A 22,895-nucleotide genomic window follows, 5' to 3' on the forward strand; every position below is an offset into this window, starting at 1 on the left:
ATAACGTAGGATTTTTAGAAACATTAATATAATTGTTTTAATCGCTGCTTAATTATAAATGTTTTGTAATCTTAAATTAAAAATAAATAGTTTCAATGTAATTATACTATTCATGGTATTATATTGAAAATATCTATGCTGTAACGTCTGAAATTGATGTCTTATGTCTTATCTAATTTCAATGAATGAGTTATCAAAACAATATAATACGCTAGAAGTGGATACTTATGTTGTGTGATTCATTAATTCGAAGTTTTCGTGTAATATAAAAAGAACTGAAGTTTGATCGCCTTAGCTAGCACAGCTTGGCAAAGAGCGATAATAGCCGATAACGCTGACACAAACTCTCTGGCATTTGATTACTCCACCTAACCTAGTTTACTCCTGCTCGTGCTTAACACTGCCTCTTGGTAATCAATTCTCGTTAGCTAGCAGTCTCAAAGCACACTCTCCTCGGTTTGGGAATTATAAAAATAAATCCATTACATACATTCTTTAGGGCGATGTTGATTATTTAATAGTCAAGTTGTCGTCAAATGTTAGTTTACCGGAAGCAAGCTTGAAATCATATGGATGATTTCAAGCTTGCTTCTGGTCGATATTTTTTTATTTTTATATAGACGAAGTTCTTGCAAGTTCTCACAAGCCTGAAGGATTATGGTTTTGAGTCGTGAATATTTTATGTAAAGTAATTTGAGTAGGCTGATCATTACTGGAAAACATTTATTTCTATTAATTTTTATATATCCTGTAGCTTTTGGGGTGCTCTCATAGCTTTATTTTTTTAATTATTGTTCTATTTTTTACATAAATAGTTGCCTACTTGTTTATTTAATTTTTGAGTAATAAAGTTTGATGTAAAAATTTACACCAAAAATATTTGAAGTTGTTTTACAAATTTGCTTTATTATTTGTTTGAAAACCGTTAACTCTGTTGCGGCCTTGTATATATATTCCTCACATTACAGCCTTAAAAATTAAAACGACACGTCTGCATGCTATTGGCTTACCTGTATAAAGCCAGATTAATTCACTTTAAATATCCGTTTACGAATATGAACCGTCACAACCGTTTCTCGCGGGATCGTTTAGAAAGCACAGGCGACTGGCAGGCCGCAGGGCCGCCCGGCACTGTACACAGAACCGGCTAGTACTGCCGTGAAACCACTTTATAACAATACACATTGATTTTTCACCATCATTCACCGAGCACTGTAGTGAACACTTCCAAGTAGTTAAGTTTTTACAAGTAACGACGACCTTACTCGGTCGAGGATAAGATCGCGTCTGTTTAGAGCGGGGAGAGGGGGGTGCAGAGCGAACAACGATACGTATAACACAGTAGACGTACGCCGGCTGACTGGACTGCACCGCTCGCGGCAGCGGCGGCGCGGGGTGCGGGCGCGGGGCGAAGAGACCTGCCCCGCAGCTTGCCCTATAAACTTGCTTTTTGCCCGCTCTCATATCGTGAGTAGGCTGGTTGGCTCCTCGTGCAGTTTTGTGAAAGGCGAATTTCATCGTTGTTGTACAAAATTTCAAAAACTATTTGACAACTTCATACGACGTATTCAAATCTAAACAATATGCGTAATTTTCTATAATAGGTATCTTTTTTAAATGTTAATATCTAATTAGAGTAAGGACTACATGTTCACAGAAGAAACATCTCCGAGACTATCAATAAATAGAACAAGATGATCGGGGCGAGCAAGGTAATCTTTTTCGCATTGCGTACGAGACGAGCTTTTCGTAGGCGAATACTGAATGGACGGCGAGAAGGCAGGCGTGAGGCGGCTAGAAATAATACACACTAAACAGGCCTTTGAGTGGCACTCGCTGCATTATCACAGGTGGGTTCCAGTCGCCGGCCTCGCGGTGAGTGGGCCTGGATCTTAAGTAAGACGGGTATGACGAAATTTCTCTCGAACTAGTGAGACGCTTAGTCTCGAATATTATGTTAGATACAAATGGAGTATTTTTTGAACTATACATGTAAATTGATTTTAGTTAATTATTGTCATTAATAAATAACTTTCACTCAAACAATGGCCACGGCTCTGAGCTGCAGCTCTGCGGACGAGACCCTGAGCAGTTGTGTTACGGTTCGCTGAATGTTCTCGACCGAATGCACTCGATTCCCTGCTCTAACAGCTAATTAACTATGACGACGAATAGGCAGCGCGAATCGTACTCAATTCTTTTTTAAATATTTAGAATATTTATTAGAGTATAGTTTAAGTTTGAGTACGCTACCTTATGCAATAGTTTGCTATAATGTGTAGCAAACGTCAGAGTATACCGAGATGAGTTAAAGGGAATCGTTTCTTCGATCGTTGTTTGATTTAAATTGAAATCATTGTCTATTTTCGTTACACTAATTAACGTAATCGTCATCATTCGAATGCCCTGGCCCCCGATTGACGCTAGCTCTCCTTGGGAATGCGTTTGATAGTGTATTTATCCCCAACCACCATGCGGGTCGTTGAGGCGTATACACGCTCGATTGATGAATAAAAAAAAACCGTATAGTATAGTTTTAAGTTAGAACACCCTCGTGACATATAATATATTATTAATTGAACTTTTCATGATTTTCGATTGACATATTATATCTTACATCTTACTACAATAAATGCATATCGACACCGCAGTGTCCGATAGACTTAATTATGTTGATTTAATATATATCCGTAAGAAATTAAAGTTAGCCTCGTTTCGATTTTATCTGCTCGCAATATGGAATCACATCAAAATATTGTTACACTAATAAACAAGTATTTTTGAGTCGTTCTGGGTTATCTTTACGCCCGTAGACTATTGTATTGTTCAACAACTCTTTTATGCGTCGGAGGAAATTGGTTCGAACCAGCAGTTTGCATAATCGTGTTTCAAACCCAAATTTCAAAACGTAGAGGAAAAAAATAAATCGGAAAAAAACTCGTCTCAACGGAGCGATAGCGACTGATTTAAGAATCAGACTTTATTGTGGAATAAATATGAATCAAAAGGAGTTCCCGATAACTCTAAAACTTATTGACTCTGAAGATACAAATAACAGATATGCAGTTTTATCTCAATAACCTCAGTCGTGCTCATATGTATAGCGATTCCTATACAGTTAAAGCTGTCAAGTTATGGAATTCCCTGCCGCGTGAAATAATACAACCTCATCTATACAATACCATACTATACAATACAACAACAATCGACAAGCTTATATAATAAAACTATTGTCTGTCAATATAGCTATTGCATATTACATTAATATAACATGTCTACGCATAATATGATCGTATTGCTTATATATTACATCTTATTCTTAAATTCTTTCAGTAAGTACATAAGTTAGATTAAGTGCACACTTTGCCAGATTTTGGTCCAGTTAATCTTGAATAGAGGTATTTGCATACTTTATAATCTACCTGTATTTTTGTAAATTGTGTACAATAAGTAAGTGTCGCATGGTAAAAAAAACACTTTACAATAGAGTCGCTTTCCGCTCTACGCGCTGTATGTTATTGTTAACTTCGAACCGGTGACTCCAGCTTAATTAAGTCAAATATTAGCTAATTTGCTTTTTGCCCGCTTTTGAGTAGTTTTGTCATTTTGAATCTAACCGGACCGACATTGGATCGCTCCTACCAATGTTGTCTTTAAATTAAATTTTAAGACGTAAACCTTGCCAGCAATTCTTAATTCATATTACCTCGAACTGATGCGCAAATCACGAACATCTCATTGTTGCTGACACCAAATCCCCTTTAATCACACATGAAACGAGGCGCGCCTGATGTTGTCTTTAATGTTATATATTAAATGTCACATTCGGTGATGTTGATTTTACATTAGCAGACGTAAGACGATACAGCGACAAATCGGCTAGCAATCAATTATTACTATTGAAACGTTGACGCGACCGACTCGCGGCGTCGCGCGGCGTCGCGCGGCGTCGCGGTGACGCTCGTTATCTGGAACGAGACTGATTCATGATTAATATTAATAACAGCTGGTGACACACGGTCGCAATTCCTCATAGAGCTCATTAAAAACAATGAAACTTAAGACATTCCTTATCTCACGTACTACGACACTGTAAACTGCTTTATTGGCACTTTATCGCATGTTTGTATTTGGAACTATAAATAGTTCCCGATTGTTGGTAAGCCGATGGCATACAATATAATACAGAGGTAAACGTAAATATACTTATTTATTTGAGATTCTGTCGCTACACATTCGAGCAAGTATTACGTTCGACATCTGTTTTAATGCTTATCCATCTAGCGACAGTTTGTTTATAAATAATAAAGTCATTAGCTCAAATCACTCCCTGCTCATGATTCACTGATATACAAAATCGTTTAAACCTACTTGATGTATATTTTTCAAGAGCTGGTATTATGTAGCACATTTTTTTAATCAAATGGGCACAATGTTAATTTTATTCGCAATAATGTCGATATGTACGAATGTAGGTATGTCACAACTATTTAATAGATATGAATAAAAATACAAGCTACAAGTAATTGCTACTCAAAGTTCGCTCAGTCGCTAAAGCTCTCGGCGGCGTGACTTTGGTTTTTAGGAAATTTGCAGACACTTTTACTCCAACCTTTATCACGCACTCGAGCTTCGAGAAGATAGCCAAGTTAATTTATTGCTTTCACGAACCCTTCCTTTCTTTTTCCAGTTTTACTTTGGAAGCGATCGCTCATTACACTCGGGCAGTGTGCAGATGTTTCATTTGTTACGATTTAAGTTCTAGTGCACAAATTATGTCAATTTCGCGGCTAAGGATGATTAACAGCTTCGGAGGCATCGTTACCTGCTCGCATTTTCGCAAAGCGGCAAGTGCGCCGCGCCGGCGAAGCGGGTCGCCCGGGCCGTGGGTAGCTGTAGGCAGGTAGACGCGGGAACGAGTAGGTGAATAAATTGGACAGATGGCAGACGGCCTCAAAAAAGCAATGCGGAGTCGACCGTTCTCACGACTAAGCATTTCAGATGTTCCTACGTTATTATCTGCGGCATCCGCGCCGGCTGCGAGGCGTATGTTTGATTTTGATAACATTTTAAATTAAAACAATATCGGCTTCGGTTTGTTTGGTCTCAGTTTATGTTTACAAAGGACGTATGTTTACGTATATCTCATGTTTCTTACATAAAATATTCGAAAACAATCGACTGGAGGTATTTGAAATCGATTAAAGTTACTACCGGTAGATTGTTTATAAAAAATATAGATCGTTGAGAACAGAGCCTTCCATTACGAGTACAAATAAATAATATTTTATTGTTGTAGTGCAGCATGCGAAGTATGGGGAGGTCTGTCGATGCGTATATTAGTCATTTAATATATAACGTGACGCTGTGCGATAGCAGAACCAAGATATGACACTTATACCCACTCGTAATAATTCATAGAAATAGCTTATTCATACGTAACAGATACTGTATATTATACATTCCAAAAAAATATAAATTTATATCACATTCTAATAAAAATTAACTGCTTTTATAAATATTAATTAACAGTACTGGCGCAAGATTCTGCGGAACGAGCTTCCTAAACAATGAAAAGTAAAACGGCAATCGCCTAGTTACGTAACTTTGGCAACTATTACGAAAAAAGCAAAAAATAATAACTTAAATTTTGGTTACTGTTAAATTTCCCTATGTATTAAACAATGATGTTTAACGGGTATGTGACGTGAATTTTCGGAAGTATTGCCTGTTTGTATCTTACACTCACGGGTAGGCGAGCGAGTAGGTTTGGGCGAGCGGGAGAGTGATCCGGTGTATTTAAAGGGAGAAGAGATCATACCTCTTAGGTTTCCGTGTATAATGACAAATAGAAGGTTATCGGATATCACCGGCAGATCGTGTGACATCCTAAAACAATTTAAAAAAAAAATTACAACATTTTTAAACTCAGTAAGTACATCCCATAGTAGTAACTTAGTGCCCAACGTCAGTGTAAGTGTCCACTGAAAGGTCGCATTTCTGCATAGTATTATTAGTTATTTTTTATTAGATAATAAAGAAAGTGTTTAAGAAGTCTTCTTAGTTTCCTCGCTTAGTCTTTTTAGTGATGCTTAAATCAATAGACCCGCACGGGCGAAGCGATAACATATCGATTTCCATATCTCTACTTTCTTAACAAACTTTAATTCGCTATATAATTATAAAACATTTACAAACATCCCTTCCTATTGGACCTGACCTACATTATATAAGAAATCCTGTGTAACTGTCAAGCTACTAGAAAAACCGGCTCAGGCTGTTCGTGGTCGATCAGCCTGAAGAACAGTTTAAGAGTTTTGTTATTAGACATATAATGTGTTGTTTAGAAGTTGGCATATTAAATTATAATTAATACATTTTTACTCGGACTTTTGCAAGGTCTTCTAAAGGGCAGAAGAGAAAGTATGTGCTCGACTGCGCCAACAGATACAACTACAAGAAGTGTGCACCAATCCTAACTGTCAGACAAAGAGTTAGGGTTGTTTCGTCCCTTGTGCTTGTTCATCGTGCATGCGTGCATCCCGTATCTTGGAATCACCCAAATCATCATTCAAATTTGCACGCAATATGCATATTAAATGAGAGAAATTTATTTTGAGTAGCATCGCAAACCCGTATAAAGGATATTCAGTGGCAACTGGCAAGGGATACGCAAGTCGCACAGATAATATTATCATAGTTGATGCCTTCGCGTGTCGAGTGCTCGGCAAACTTCCTCGCTGAGCTGGCTCCGACTCGCGACGTTTACTACGTCAAATACTCGGGCGTAGGTGAGTGCTAGTGAAATAAACAATGTTTTACAAACGTTTTCTTACCTTATAACGCATACTACGCATTATATTTCTTACCCTATAAGCAAGTGTACGAGTGTATAAGTGACGGAACAAGTTTAGCAAAGTATTGTCGGTGGTGAGGTCGGCGCAGGGTCTGTTTTTATTCTACCGTCCAATAGCAACACTTTGTGTTCCCGTGTGCCGGTTTTGAAGAGCGAGTCAGTATAATTTAAAGCACAACGTAAATCCTTAGTTACAAAGGTGAATTGGCGGTATAAACAATGGTTAGTATTTCTTACTTAACACCAGGTTTGCAGTTTGCTCGCCTTTGAATTATTGATTTAAAAAAACAGTATTTTGTTGGACCAAAGTTTGAGACACTCGAAAATAATAATAAAAACAAATTTGTTTGCAAATCAAACTGCGTGCTACCTGCGTAACCGTTACTTATCGTATTCTCATTGTGACCGACGGACGGTCCCATTCTGTTTTATTTTAATAAGTAGAAATCGGGAACGCCGGCGCCTTATCAGTTATCTTATCAGCAGATAACAGGCGCATTCCGTCGACTATCATCTACCGATTCGTGGAACTACCACCGTGTAATAACCGGGCGCGGACGATCGCGCTATCAATAGGCAATAAAGCAAAGTAGGTTTAGTGTGCCGAGTGATTACCGCTGCGTGAAGTAAATATCAAACACCGCACCCACTTCTATGCTCATGTTTAATTTGTTTGATATATCGTTTAATTTATTTGATTTGCCCACTTACTCTGAGTTCATCGCCCTTCGTCGTCTGATATGTCTTCCGTATTAAATAACGTCAATTTAATATGGCGTGTTCCTTGATATCTTCGATTGGTAAACGATATTTCGTTTTATACGTGAAGTCGTATCATGATTGTAGGGCCGTTTTAATCTGGAGAAAGGGAAGAAGGGATACTGATGTGCTGGACTAAAGTGCCGGTAGGTAGCTGAAGGTGGAAAACTCGCGAACTTGTCCGTTCTGTTTATATTATTCGATATCTTTGCTGATTGTGTTGTAACTAATTTATCTTCAATCTCCTGTTTAAATTGAAAAAGAAAAAATGCAACATTCAATGTAGGGGAAAGGGACTCATAACGTTTCTCAAGACGGTGCTGGTGGCCGGTACTGGATCAATTATTTTCCAATCATCAATTTAATTATAAAAAACAAATGAACTATAAACGAAATGTATAGCCGACTTAAATAATCTGTTTATACGTACCGTATTGTAATATTTGTATTTTGTATATTATTATTATATATTTAAAATATTATTTAATTTATTTAATAAAATATTATTTTATATTTTACAGTGCGGAAACATCTCAACGATTCGGTCGGCCTCTTTTATTCTCCGTTTAATATGATGTTATATCTGTTTATACGTACATAATCTGGCTTTTTTAATTCTTTATGTATAAAACTCGTGACAAATAAATTTAAAGTAAAGATAAGCAAATGTAAAGTGTTGTTTGTAACGTCATTGTAGTTGGGACTCCGGAGTAAACGCTAACAGAGAGGTATTATATTATAGTGTCAGTAGTTACTTTTGAACACTACAATTAAATTACAAATTATTATGCTATTTTAATAAATTCAAGTTTACTTAAGTAGGAAATTATATCATTCAAGACATAATTCGTCGAAATACAATAAAAACATACCATGTTAAAAAAACTCAAAGCAATCTTAATCGGATTAAAGAGTGTGACTTGGCGTCGGTATGTTGGCGTTGTAATTGGCGTGTCGTTAATGTGCATACATCGCGAACGCTGCGGACAACGAGTAAAGAAAATACACAAAGAGAAGCAACGAGTTTCCGTAATCCTTTCCGTTCGATACACGTTGTCTGCGGGCGCGCTGCCCGCAGCCTCACGTGTAGTGCTATCATTATCCGGACGATGTCAGCTTCTGAAATAGCGGGCTCGTCACTGAGCTGAAACTGAACCGACGCGTTGTACGAACTTTGAGTAAATGAAACGAACACAGAGACATGATCTGTATCGAGACCGCGTTGGTATACTTTATAGCGAGTTGGTATTCTTTGTGTTTGTGTTTTATTTGTGTTTATAATTAATTTCACTTTATGGATTTCGGATATAATCGGACAACATCATATATAAAACGGCAACATTGACCAAAAATCGCGGTGCGGTGCGATTGCGTATGCTCCAAGCCTCCTCCAGGGGAGAGAGGGCGTTTTACTAGTAGCGACCGATTCGTGGGCTATTACTTAACGTATAGTTTATCTTACAGTAAAGATATAATATCTTTCGTTATAAAATAATAATATCACGTACAAAATAAAATAACCGATGCAACATTTTAACGGACACGACGACTTTCATCCTCGCACGCTGGAGGCTGCGAGAGCAGTAAAGTTACTATTTGTGTCTTTTTTCACATGTCGCTCAAAACGGTAGAGTAATTGCTTCTTCTTGCTACTAAATTGTATACATGTACAAACTTTAACACTTAAGTAAAACTTGAGGCGCTCCAAGTAAATTAACTTACCCTTTGGCATATAAACTCGAAGGGGCGATTACAAAAAGCTTAAACTTGGAGAAGCAGTAAAAGTAGAACAAAAAGTGCGACGCGTCAGCGCCGGTCACGCTCCTTGATCACGAAATCCCAAATCTTGCAACTTGAGGATTTCCTTCGCTGGTAGCGACCGAATTGTTCGCACGTCGTACATTGATATATGATCAGGTAGAGGGATCTAAAATACGATTCTTAAATCTGCAACGAACATTACAATAGATAAAAAAACAAGAAACGGCTCGTACTCGAGTAACACGTCTAACGGCGGGACTCGAGTGATTGCGCTGACTGAAGACATACAGGGGCCGGAATGGAATTTATTTCAGCACGTCGAGGGTGTCTGTGTTGTCTCCTACCTGACGCACACGATTCCGGATTAAATCTGATTATCGAGATCAAAATATGGTATTTCATTCGCAAAAAAAGTCAAATATATTCTTTATAAATTAGTTTATTGTTATATGTACAATCACAATGTAATTTATATTCCGACAACATTCATTACATGCAGCTGAGTCCTCGCTGAACCGGTGCCGCGTCAACTTTGAACTCAAAAACATTTGAGTGTTACAATCATTTAAATAACTAGGACTACATGTCGTTTTGCGTACGAGAAGCTAAAAAGGAAACAGTAGGTACATTCTCAGCGTGGCAATTACAATTTTTCCAAAAATCTTTCTTAGTACGTCTCTACCTCACGAATCGACGGTCGGGCGGAGCAGTGTTTTGACAGAGTAATTCCTTCAGGACGTTAAACTTTAGTAAATAAACAAAGTTTTAATGTCTCAAGCTCCTTAAAATAATCTTATAATTGTTATTTTACAAAAACGAATTAAATATTAAGTATCCAGATGTATATATAATATGTTATTGAGTAAAGAAAACATTTCCCTGCCTAAGCATCTTGTCTTAGACGAGGAAATATTACTTTGCAGATTCTGAAAGGATTTCTTCGCCACTGATTCGCCGTAAAATATAACATTGGCACCTTGCCGGCCCACATCTACGCCTTCGGGCCGTAACTAACGATTTTTCTAATAATATTTTCCCCTTTCCCTGGTCTAACATCTCGCGCGCTGGAAACGCAGTATAAGGCGAAACGAAGATAAGTAGTATTGGCTATTCGATTTACTTATAACTTAGGAAGCGATAAATACTATTATGTTGTAAAAATTATTCACGTCTAAGGACACGTGAATATGACGTGAAACTAATGACACTCCTTCACGTTATTTCTAGGAAGCAAGTCTGACAAATATTTAGCAAAAACAATAGCGGGCGTGATGATGTCGGTAATTGGGCGTGTGTACAATTGTAGAAGTAGAGCGGACGTGTGCAATTAGGCTAGATTTGAAATGGACGGCCGCGGCGCCTCGCGTGACCGCCGGCCGCCACGCGCCCGAGCCCTGAGCCCGAGGACGACGCTCGCCGTCCCTCACTCCGAGAATATAAGCAACGGTAATTATTATTTTATATCACAAAACCAACAAAATTTAATTACCAACAAAGTTTACTTTATCTAATGAGTACTGAGCTCACGGCATTCGTCTGCATCCAGCGCCAAGTAAATGAGATGTAACGCTACGAGTACAACTCGCCGCCTTGTTACGCCTCGTTATGTCGTGTTCTATAAAGACGATATCGTCGCCGGCAACCTACTTTCGTTATTTGTAAGAATCGGTTTAATGAAAGTTTTTGTTACCCTAGCACTGCACTCCAGAACACTGTTCCGCCCTTAGGAATGAAATCGATATCTGCTGGATCATACGGCTCCACGGCACGGCCGGGTCGACGTATACGAAGTCGCGTCAATGTTAATTACTGTCACGACGATATTATAAAGAGTTGAAGTTATTCGTGGTATTGTACAAATAAATCAAATCATTGAAATGAAACATTTCGATGAGTGATTGAAAGTAATAATATGTCACGTGGAAGAGTCGCGTGGCGCGGGCCGCGACGCGTGTGCCGGAGCCAGTAAAGCGGCCTGACGACGTAATTATAGACGCCGCTCTGTTAATAAGTGCAACGCGAGAGGAGTGAAAGGGAGAGAGGCCGAAAGGGATCGCCGTGATGTCGCTTTCATCGAAAATAACTCCCAGAAGTCCTGTGGCTAAAGGAAGTCTGCTCGTGTCTAAAGATACGCACAGCCTGGTTTAGCACTCGTCAACGTGGCGCTGGAATCGGGAGTTTATTTACAAATACACAAACACGTATGTTTTTTTTCCACTGATTTTTTTTCGTAATGAACGTTAACAAGAATACATCGACGAATGAAATGCGCGTAGCTGTTTCAATGTGAATGACGTGGAGCGTATTTGTCAGGGATACGAGTACGATGCGTTTATTATTCTAACATGTTATACGACTCGCCTCTCAATTCGCTCGAGGGCTAATCCATATCTGAATAATTAATAATACCTATTACCGTAGGCCTGTTTGGCCGGGGATTCAATGTTTCTAGTTTCAAACAATAACCATCTAATGTATTGCAGTGTGACGCGTAAATCGAATTATGGATTATCATTTCCGGCGGTGATGTCAAACGCGATTTGTACTATACGAGAGGAACGAACAAAATTACTTAAAAATAAATTATTAAGCTGACTTCAAACTAACAGACAATAATCATCATTTTTTTATTACGTGCCTTACATTGAGATTGACAGAAAATGAACTGCCGTGTGTTAAACACGGTAGTTTGCAGCGTATATGCAGATGACCTTGGGAACAAGTCTTCTTCTTCTTTTAAATCCATTCGAGAGATATTAATAAAATATTTATTGCACCAGAACATCGCTCGATCAGACGAATACCTCTTTCATTTCGGTAAATGAGAATAATTAAGCGCTCGCTTTATAAAGAGTAAGGAGAGAAAAATACGCTTTAATTTTCCTTTCTAATCTTTGACGACAAAAATGCTAAAAGTAAGACCGACACTTCATAACAAGTGCAATTAACTTTCTATTCATAGAAACTTTGTCTCTTCAAAAGTAAAGTATAAGTCACAAAAGTACTTCTATTGTTAACACGACTGAAAGAAAAAGATCTTCCTAAGAATCGTAGGATTAAGCGAACGCGAGTTATTACAGTAATAACAAACCAAAGAACAAACGAATCTCGTACGCAGCATAAATGATTACCATTCTGCGGAACGCAGCGGTATGTGGAACTGGGAATACATTCGTGTCCGCAATATTACCGAAGTAATTGCTGTAATCACCATGCGTATAACAGTACACGCTACAAATGTATGTTTTGTGATGTTGTTTGTAAATATGTACCCAACGCCTGTTACTTCAGAAGCAGATGGTCTCGGTCGCGGCGCTCCCGTGGTTACGGCAAGTTGCTCGGAGACGGTCCGTTAGTAATGACATATCAGTTCTCTAAGATTATGAATCCGACGGCGTGCGTTTTGTTCCCGTCGCTGTGGGTACTGAAGAGTGCTCTAGTGGTAGTGCATCGTTAATTGATGGTAATCGAGGCAACCAGTACAGTAACATGTCGAACGCTAATTGGATGAGTTCTGATCTAGTTATGTATTAGTAGGAGCATGTAATACACTTGCATGATTTGCCTACGAACGCTTGGTCTACTTAACAAAACTTTGAAACTTCGCTCGTTTGTATTATTAAATAGGATAAAGTAGAACGTAGTCATGGGAATTTGTTCTTTAAGAACTTTGAACATATTTAGTCGCTACAGTTATTGCACTGAATGAGATTTAAGTTTTCATTACAATATTGCTATTGTTAAACGTTACAATGTTTGGAAACACATCGAAAATACTTTTTATTTTAAGTAATTTTTGAATGGCATGTAGGTTATCTAGTGTTTAACATACCTTTCTTATGTTATATTTTTGTATTGTTTGTACATAGTTAGATAGATACATATAAAATTGAAAACCTCCTAACCAGATGGTTAGGAGTTTTTGTAGAGGAGGCTACGTATATGTTTGTTAATTATAATTTGAATCTGTAAAGCGGTGTAAACATGCGGATAAATGAATAAATAATTATTTATTTATCCGCAAGTGAAATCAAAACATTGCGTCTGATGGTTATAACTCTCGTTAAAATGCGGTTTCGTGTCGAAATAGATCAAAAACCTAAAAGTTTCTGCTAAGAAAGTGTTGATAGAATTTAAAGTCATTAGTTTGTTATGAAGTTGTTGAGACACACGAAGGAGATTATGTTGAAGAAGAATTATATTTCATGCAACGGTTAACGGTGGAAATAGGAAGGCTAAGTTAATTGTGATTCGATATAATATTGTTAATTACCAAAACTAAGCAGTTAAAATAACCTTATTTCGTCCAGCGCAAGGCCTTTTGTCGTTACTAGACATCTCGATATCAATAATACAACAAGAGTATGATCGCGATTATTCCACAGCTACCGCATGCGAACGGGTCTAGAACCGCTACAGAATGATATAAATAGTCTCGAAAGCTGCGGCTCACGGCGACCGATTCGAACTCACTCGCCGGTAATGACAAACCAAACACCTCGTAACTCACTGCGGAGCTAAAAGAAGTCTGATTCACACTGTCCGCTTTGCGGGCAACGCGATTTGTAAATAACCATTACTTTACGACCATTATTATTACACGTGCATTGCTGTGAAGAGAAAAGTAGCCATACGTCGGGACGACTGGTGCCGCATCTAATCGACATGTTGAAGTCGTCTTTACTCGTATAATGCCCTAACACTGCTAGTCGCGGTTTGGCCGCACTTATTAGAAAAGTATTCTGCGTTTAAGGCGACAAGTATTCTGCGTTTCCTCATCAAAAAGGCATTTGTCTGCTTTTTAAAATTGTTCAAATTGATAATTTGAACAATTTTTTCAAAAAAAGAAGCAAGCTTTAATCAACAAGAAAAGCTTTAATCAAATCAAATTACACTTTATTCAAAAGGCAGTATCCTGCGAGCACTTGTCAATTGTCGTTTTATATGATTAAATTAAATGTAAAACTACCACTGGTCTGTAGATTCTATCGAGAAGAACCGGCAAGAGACTTAGTAGTTACTCTTTTCCGATAATCAGTTACTTATTAAATACAATAATTAAAATATAACTTATCCGGCATGGAAATCAACCAATCTAACTCCACGTTTTTTTATCATCTTAATTATCCTTTATGTGTTTACAAGCTTTTATGTAACTTGTAATGTAAGTACGAGTATGTGCGTGCGGGTGGAATCTTGCAACTCAATTTAGAAGCTGAGATTTGTAACCGATTGAGCTGATTTTTTTTTATCTACGTTAGCTTGGATGACAAGGCATGGTTAACTGTGTTACGTCATTCTAAATCCTGCATGGCGGAACACACAAGATGGCGGATAATTTTTTTTAATTCATTCCTATAATATGGGTATCAAATGAAAGGACTTACTGAGAATACGAATGCGAGTTTAATTACAAAATAATGTAAATAATGTATGTAAGTAAAATAATAAAAGGACTTTTATTTGAATGCGCTTAAAAGAAAAAAAATAACTTTTAGTGTTAACTTATAACGTCATTTCACATTTGGCACAATGTATATGATATAAGAGCTCGTCGCGAGATTTACTTGTGCAGATAAACAAGTAAATGAAATAATTTGATAGTAAGATTGGTCGTCGATAGTCAGTCAGTTAATATTTTTTCATATAAAGATATGATATATGACAGAAGTACATTTCAGTGTCAGTGTTAGATAAAGTGCAGCGGAAATAGAGGCCAACGGATGTAGTTTTATTCAATAATATTCGATATCGGTTAATTTTCAGGTCATGTGAATCTTAGTTTGTCAAATTGAAACAACTAGGAACATTGTTACCTTAAACTTCATTTCGACTGAAAAAAAAATTGTCAAACTATTATTTGAAATTAGATTTGTCCCTTCCATTATTTTTATATTCAAAGTTTTAAACGCTAAGCTGAGCTTATTCGTTATATGGAATCTAATAATGACATAAGCTCCGACGAAGTTACAGTTTCCTATTCCGGTCACGGTAGAGTCGCGCTTCTCGCCCGTTTGTCGCCGGCGAGTGGCGCGGCGCGACTCCGCTTGCAACAGACATATCATTACGGGCGTTTCATAAGTCGCGAGAGTGCGTTTAATGTTTAATGCACTGCTCTTGTTGCAAATTGCTTCTCGGCAGCACTTTGTGCTTTCTCTCGCTCCCGCAACTGCTTTCTATTCACTTACCGAGTCTCGGTAACTTATAGTCATTCTCATATATTTGTATTATTTTTAGGTGTTGCTGTTTATGCATGTTATTCTCGAATAAAACGTGTATAAACGCGCCGGCCACTCGCTCCACCATCGCCGCTGTGATAAATATTACTTCTTGCGCCGCCAGCCGCGGGTTCTCAGCTGTTACGTTCCAGTGCTTGCTTGCATTGGTTCACTTACTAGTTAAGCTCGAACACTACTGTACAAAGTATTGACGTTTACTGGTATATCAAGAAATGGCGTGTGGGTGATACCCGCTCAGACGGCGCCTACAAAGCCCTACCACAGGTGAAATAACACTTGCTGTTTTGCCATTAGCGAAATTGTGTAATTATCTGAAGTAAGTTGTCATAGAAGCGTAATATTCGATACACTCCGTCCTTCGTCCTACCCATCGGCGGCGGCGGCGGGGACGACGGGGACCGCCGGGCACATATCGCTAACTCGCGCTAATTGGCGAGGTTCAATGAACGCAGCGAGGCGTGGGCGCCTGAGTCGATCAACATCTCGTAATAAAAGCCTAAATTAATGCAGCTGTTCAAACAAATATACGATGTTTTTTTATGAATACGTGTACTGTTATTCTGGTTTTATTTTTTAACAAAATATAATAGAATGTTATAAATATGACATATGTACAATCATCTTGTAGAGCAAACAGTTTTATCGAAATCGTGAAATTTAGCAAATGTTTTCTTGACACTTTATTGTATTGAAAATTGAGTTTGGAAAAGGAAGGCTTACATTTTAATTAAATCTCGACTCACGTGCGTCGAGCTCGGCCATTTTTGATTCTCTTAATATAAATAATGAATTATTTGATATTGGATGCTTTAGTGACATCTTTGTGAAGTATTAAATTAGGCAAATTCTTCCACGATCGCACAGACAACAAAAGTATCTCTGGAGTCTACGTAAATATAAAAAAATGTATAGAAGACTCTTAACTCACTAAAACTTATATGATGCACGCATATGTAACTCATCTCAACGGAACGCCTCGGCGATAAGTGACTCCGCTGACTTTTCGCACTTGTAATAAGTTAGCTTAATTACACTGAGTAAGTACGTCTTAAGAGTATCGCTTCCCCTCCGTCGGGCGCTTCGGTAAGTTGGTCCACCTCATCAGGCGAAGGTTAATTAATTGTATGCAAGTGTAAGTTACATGACGACAGCGTGAGATGGCGATGTTGAAATTTATAATGTCAATACATTGTACGCCGCGACTTAGGGAATGTTTGTTAGGAGCATCTGTCAATGACAACGATTATTTATCCATATTTTGCGGTGGCGAGAAATAACCCATCAATAGAACGCGTCCAAAGAGTTTAAGTATCAGGCAAACGGCCTCTGTCAAAACCTTGTGCAGTATGTAATAACACTGCTCCTTCTTCGTATGAGTGGGCTGAGGGCGAGCAAATACTTATAAAAAAAGGTAAACTGAGAAGGGGATTGTAAAGAATTTATAAGGCACTTAAAAAGCAACGTTTAAAAACATATTTTTCGCCTGTGACATAATTTAATAGCTTACTTTTAGAATTTAATTTACGAGTTCACGATAAAATTAAACGGTAAAAAGTTAATGAAACTAACTATTCGAGTATAATTAGCGTCGCCGCTAATTGAATTTCCTATTCACCATATCTACCTACCCGCGTCTCCAAGGTTGGCTCGCGTGGCGTCACTGCATGCGACTACACTCAACCGTTGACTTCACCTATTATTCCACTCGGGTCGACCCGCAGCCGTATCACTCGGCGTGAGGTTGCGCGTGTACGTATGTGCGTACGTAGCGAACGCTCCTATTAGTTAGTTTGCAGGTTTTGTATTAGTGCGTCAGGGCAGATTTCGATCGGTCGAGAGAGCCCGATAAGAATCGCGGTTGCATCGCGGCGGCTGCTAGCGGCGCGTTTGATGTGCGAGCACGTTCTTACCCACGTTTCGACGCGTCTCCGTGCGTGCGTAGGGTACTTTCACGGCGAACAATGCGGTAATAACAGCAGTTGTGTGGAAATATGACCTATTTCTACCACCGTCATAGTAATGGAAAACATTTATACCAATATAAAAGGCGAATGCTTCTATTTGAGTTGACGCTGAATAGCTCAAATACTGAATAGTTTTGTGAGATATAGTCGTCGTAAAATGGAAGGTTCCCTTTGATTCTCAAAGGGCAAAAAGGTTCAATCCTCTGCTACAGCGTAAGCGAGCTTGAAATCATTCAGAGAATAAGGCCTGATATAAAATTCTTAAAAAGAAAACATTTATAGAAAGACGATAAAACACTAAAAAAAATATTCGGCAAGTTGTACACGAGTCCCGCGCCCGCGCCTGCGCCTGACGTGAAACGCGCGGGTAAAGCGACGGTCGTCTTTTACAATAAAAAGGTAGGGGCCGTTTTTATTTTTATCGTGTAACTAGGCGGACGGGCAAATGGGCCTTCTGATGGTAAGAGGTCACCACCGCCCATGTATTGACGCTGTAAGAAATATTAACCATTCCTGACATCGTTAATGCGCCACCAACCTTGGGGGCTAAAATTTTATATCATATTTGCTTGTGGTGTAACACTGGCTCGTTTTTCCTTCGAACACGGAACACAACAATACTAAGTACAGCAATATCTAATGTGTGTGTGTGTGTGTGTGTGGTTCCCACTCAGACGGCGAGTGAGTAAGTAAATCGGCGACGTTTTTCTGGGAACCAGCAGAGCTTGCTCTCTTAGCCCACACTACGACTCGAACACGCGATAAGCTTATGCAAAAAATGGAAAAATAAAAATGAAATCACTTTACACCGAGGCACTGAACTTTTAAAATTGCGATTGTTTGTATGGTGTTTGTATCTTGAAGTAGAAATGTCGCTCGTTAGCGAGGCGGATGTCGTGATGTCTCAGCTCTCGCGGCGGGACGCGGGTCGCGGGACGCGGGATGCGGGAGAGCCGCGGACATCCATTTGAGCTTAAGACTTTCTCAGTCACGCAACACGACTGTGTAAAAATGTCTACACTTAGTATTGCTCTCTAATGAAGCTGATATACAGACATACATAAATAGTTCACTTTTAATATGATTTTCATAATTTTAGAAAAGTAACCGCGTCGCTCGGTTTGTTCAACCCTCTTGTATAACCCTAAGACCTAATAAATACGGTCTCTTTCTAACTTTACTTTACACGTTTTATATAATTGCCAAAAATAAACCAACCCAACTTTGAGTATAATATACGTAGAGTAAAGTAGCAGCCTGTATTCAACTCACCACTGGACTTAAGTTCTCCAACCTGAACCCGCACTCTTCGGTGTTAACATTCGCGCGTTCTAACCACAAAGCTATCGGTTCTGTAATAAACACACACACGTCGTCGTAATACTGTAGCGTACATGAGCATGGAATGTTGGGTTTATTTGTGCTCAAATAATTTACATCTAAATTGAATCGTCCTCTAGATCTTGAGAGCTGAAATAATTGAACGTTCCTATTACTTACGTTATACTCAAATTCTTATTTGCCTTTAGTTTCTGTTTACCGAAACGGGCCTCGCCGTTTTTCTTTACACGCGTATAGTTTGACTTTCTTATTCCCGCCCTACGAAAAGTATCCAAAACGTACGTATTATATCGCCTAATATAAATGCTCTATTATGTGTATCCTTCTTGGAGCTGGGTCAAAGGCTAACAAGGCGACACGGTGAAATGAGCAGGGGTGGAGTGAGGGTCCGGGGAGCGGGTGTTCGAGCACCTGTAGCCTCTTTGCAGCGGTCGGGATTGAGGGCAGAAGAGAAATATTCGAAGCCTGTCTAAACGCTTGAGATATTCAGAAATCCATCGAATATAAATATTTCAAGCTTTAACAACTTTATCGATTATTTTAGTCTCATTTGTCCTATAATATTTACTTTAAGCTTCAAGCGGCACATTATCAAATCATAATCAAGTCGGCAAACACGAATGTGTGTCAGGAATACGAGATAGTGTTATAGCATCATGCAAATTATTCAGTCAGCAGTGAGCGGCAAGGACGCGGCGGAAATCAATGACGGCGAAAATAGCACCACGGTCAGGGCTACACTAGCGAACAACGGGCCGACTCCGCCGCGCACTCGCGCGCTCGCGGCCCGCAGGTCATCTGCATATTCCCTTCCCTCGCGAGTCGCTACAACGCGAAGCTCGGCTGGTGATAGCGCCTAATGTCGCTAATCTGCGATGCAGTTACGTGCGTATATATTCGCGAGATTTATTATTTTTATCGAACAATAGTGACACACATTACTTTTCATTAAGAGGCACGTAAGATAGTGAGGGCGTATAAACACTTCTCATTTTCTTGTTTGCCGACTCGTAAATGGGATCAATGAACCCATTTTCAAAAACCAGTACAATTATTCAGCGAAGTCGTTTCGTCGCAGTTGTCGAGACTCCGAGGGCGAAGGCGGAAGCTAGCGCGGCGCTACTAAAACCTTATCGAGATTTAGACTCTCCACGCTCATTTAATGGCTTGGGATGTAGAAGGCTCAGTTAATACCTGCGACCTAATTTACTACTTTCGTAGAGCTCTAGAAAATAGGTGGAGTGTGGTTGAGTTTGGTTGAGGCGCGAATCCCCGGTGTCTGCAGGTACTTACGAGTGACTTAATAGTTCCCACAGAATAGAGACAGAGACGAAGTAGGATCGTTCTCTGAATTACAAGTTGCTCACAGGCCACTTTACTATTCAAACATTGCCTTCATTGATAAATTAAACTGCAAAATATGTCAAAATAAATAATTATGAGGACCGAACACCTGCTTCTTATCCAAACTTTCTTTACTGTAACAAAGCAGTTCGCGTCATGTTCGGCGGGACGCGCTGACGTCGCGCGCTCCGAACCGCGAGCGCCACCGCGCCGCAACGACTAGGTAATTGTACGCACGTACTCACCGTGAACTTTTAAACTATATACTCGTGTTACTTTCCACGCTTTCAGAATGAAACGGCTCATATAAATGGTTATTTGGCTTTTGAGTAGATTGTTTATGATTAAAGATCAGCTGTTCTATCGTTGACGCGGTTAAACAGAGCAGCCCTATACTTATGTATATACGTATACATATCTATCTTTTCTATAAGTTACTTGTTTCATTCTCAAAGCAAATTAAACTTGGCGTAAACAGTCCAGTACGAGAAGTAATAATATTTTCGGGGCGTTCTACGAGAAAGGCGGCTAATAGCGCGTTGTTTCGAGTGTATTAAACTTAATGTAATGGACAACAAGGCACGTCGTAACGCTGACGCAGGCCTTCGACGCGCGACTTAATGTGCATAATTGAGGAGCTTCGCCCTCCGCCCACTCAGCGCCACTTTGCCCTCGTCTACCGACGGCGCATTCATGGAAAATATTTACGCGCCGATGGGGTGGGAATCACTCGTATGTCGATAGCGGTGTTGATTGCATACAGATTTATATAAAATACTTACTTAAGAATTGGAGTCAAAGGAGGGCTGCGATAGGGAAGCGGGATATTTGACACTTAACAGATTAATATTTATGCGTTGTTATTACAATAATGATATAGACTAAGGTAGGTTTTCTAGAATAACTAAAGTTGAAAAGTAAATAGAAGTGTTCAAACTGAAGCGAGTACTTAAATACTACATTATATATTAAGTCACAGCCGCAAACGAGTCTTTGTTAGAGTATAGTTATATAATCAGTGTATTAGTAATATAATTAGCTCCAAAAATTCTATACGAACTTTTAACAATTTACAATTCAAATAACTCACGCTTCGATGTCTCTCGGGTTTCTCGAGCGGCTCTTTAGACTCTCTTATAATATTGTTCCCATGAGTAAATCTATATAAACTCACATATATATTTTTAATGTCACACATAGCACTGTAAGGTATTGAAATTAAGGATTTAATATAAATATAAATAATATAAATTTGGTACCCGGCGGCCAATGTCAACGCTGTATGCGTTGCAATCTATTCCTTCGCTCTCGTAATTCGAAGGGACGCCATAATGAGTTCTGTCTCAGGCCAGTGGATTAACGTGCTTCACAAGACACGGAATTGTAATAAGAACTATCAACTTCCATAATCTGGGCTGCTACTGAGATTTTTTTGGTAGGAAAACCCGACAAGTATATCTTGACCCGACCGATCTAAGGACCTCGAGGTCTGTGGCCTTAGCTGTAAGTAAGCCAGACGAGCGATGGTTAAGAACAAAGTGAACTTGAAAGTTAACCAACATAACACTCTGCCTTAGTCTTGACTATGTTCGTAGACTTGCCTCTCTTGGAAAAACCCTCGATCTTATGGCACTTCTAAGTGCTCTCAAACAATCTTGGCGATGTCTGAAGGAGATACTTTAGTTTAACTTCAAGTGATAATTAACACAATATTATATTAAAAGGAGAACGTTTTCATCCCCGGAACCAAATGGAATTATAGCGAGGTGAAATATGAACGTATTTAATACAGTCTGTATACACTACGAAGTTTATCATGTGCAAATTATACCAAAAAAATTTGGCTCTGAGAGCGCTTTCGGTCATTAAGTAATTTGGGCGTTGCTATGAATCTGAGATATATTTGTTGAGTATATACTTATTAAAATATATGGCAAAAGTTTGATTTAAAATTGTCTTCACCTTTGACATCATTTCGATAAAATTATGCGTATGTTCTACTGCGTGGAGCGATCGAGTAATTGACGGCAAAAGCCTGTGTCAAATACGGCGAAATTGAGGGCAGGCAGTGACATGCGACAGCGGGGGATGGATCACCGCAAATGGCTATTTAATCCGACAGGTGAGCCTTTTTCTCAGTCATTGACTTCAGACTTATTTGTCAACTCTATACCTTTTCTGTTTCTCATGTATACACGATTCTGATGTCTCCAATCGGCTATTCGATGTTATTATTAGCGAGAAGCAGACGCGTTCATTTATATTTCAATATATGTTAAGGCACGTTGTGGCTGATTTTCTATGACATTTTGAAAATATTAAGCTTATTTCACTGTTTAAAACTAAAATCTTCAAAAGTGCTATTTTAATTTGAATTCAAACATTTAAAGAAGACATCTTAGAAGTTTTCATTTTGAAACGAAATTGAAGCTGTCGTTTGTCGTCGGCGAATAATTGTCGGACACACTCTAGAAAACAATTTCAATGACGGCAATGAGTGTTGTATCAAATTCAAAGCTCTGCAAATTTTATTGCACTCCTAACTTCCGTGCTTCGCTTTAATGTCTCCCTCGGGAGCGGAACTGGCGCTGCTGACTGAAAACCGGGGCTTATTGTAGTTAGTCGTGTGCG

General features: G+C 38.9%; 1 protein-coding gene across 1 annotated transcript in view; it reads right to left on the bottom strand.

Annotated features, from left to right (window-relative positions):
* Kug (kugelei) overlaps positions 1-1,376 on the bottom strand; it is a 37,515-nt gene extending 36,139 nt beyond the window's left edge. The window contains exon 1 of the mRNA XM_064218673.1: positions 1,011-1,376. The gene's annotated coding sequence lies outside the window, so the exon portion shown is untranslated. The remainder of the gene's footprint in view (positions 1-1,010) is intronic.
* Between the last annotated feature and the right edge of the window lie 21,519 nt (positions 1,377-22,895).

This window comes from Vanessa tameamea, chromosome 3 (assembly GCF_037043105.1).
Source record: "Vanessa tameamea isolate UH-Manoa-2023 chromosome 3, ilVanTame1 primary haplotype, whole genome shotgun sequence".
Lineage (NCBI taxonomy): Eukaryota > Metazoa > Arthropoda > Insecta > Lepidoptera > Nymphalidae > Vanessa > Vanessa tameamea.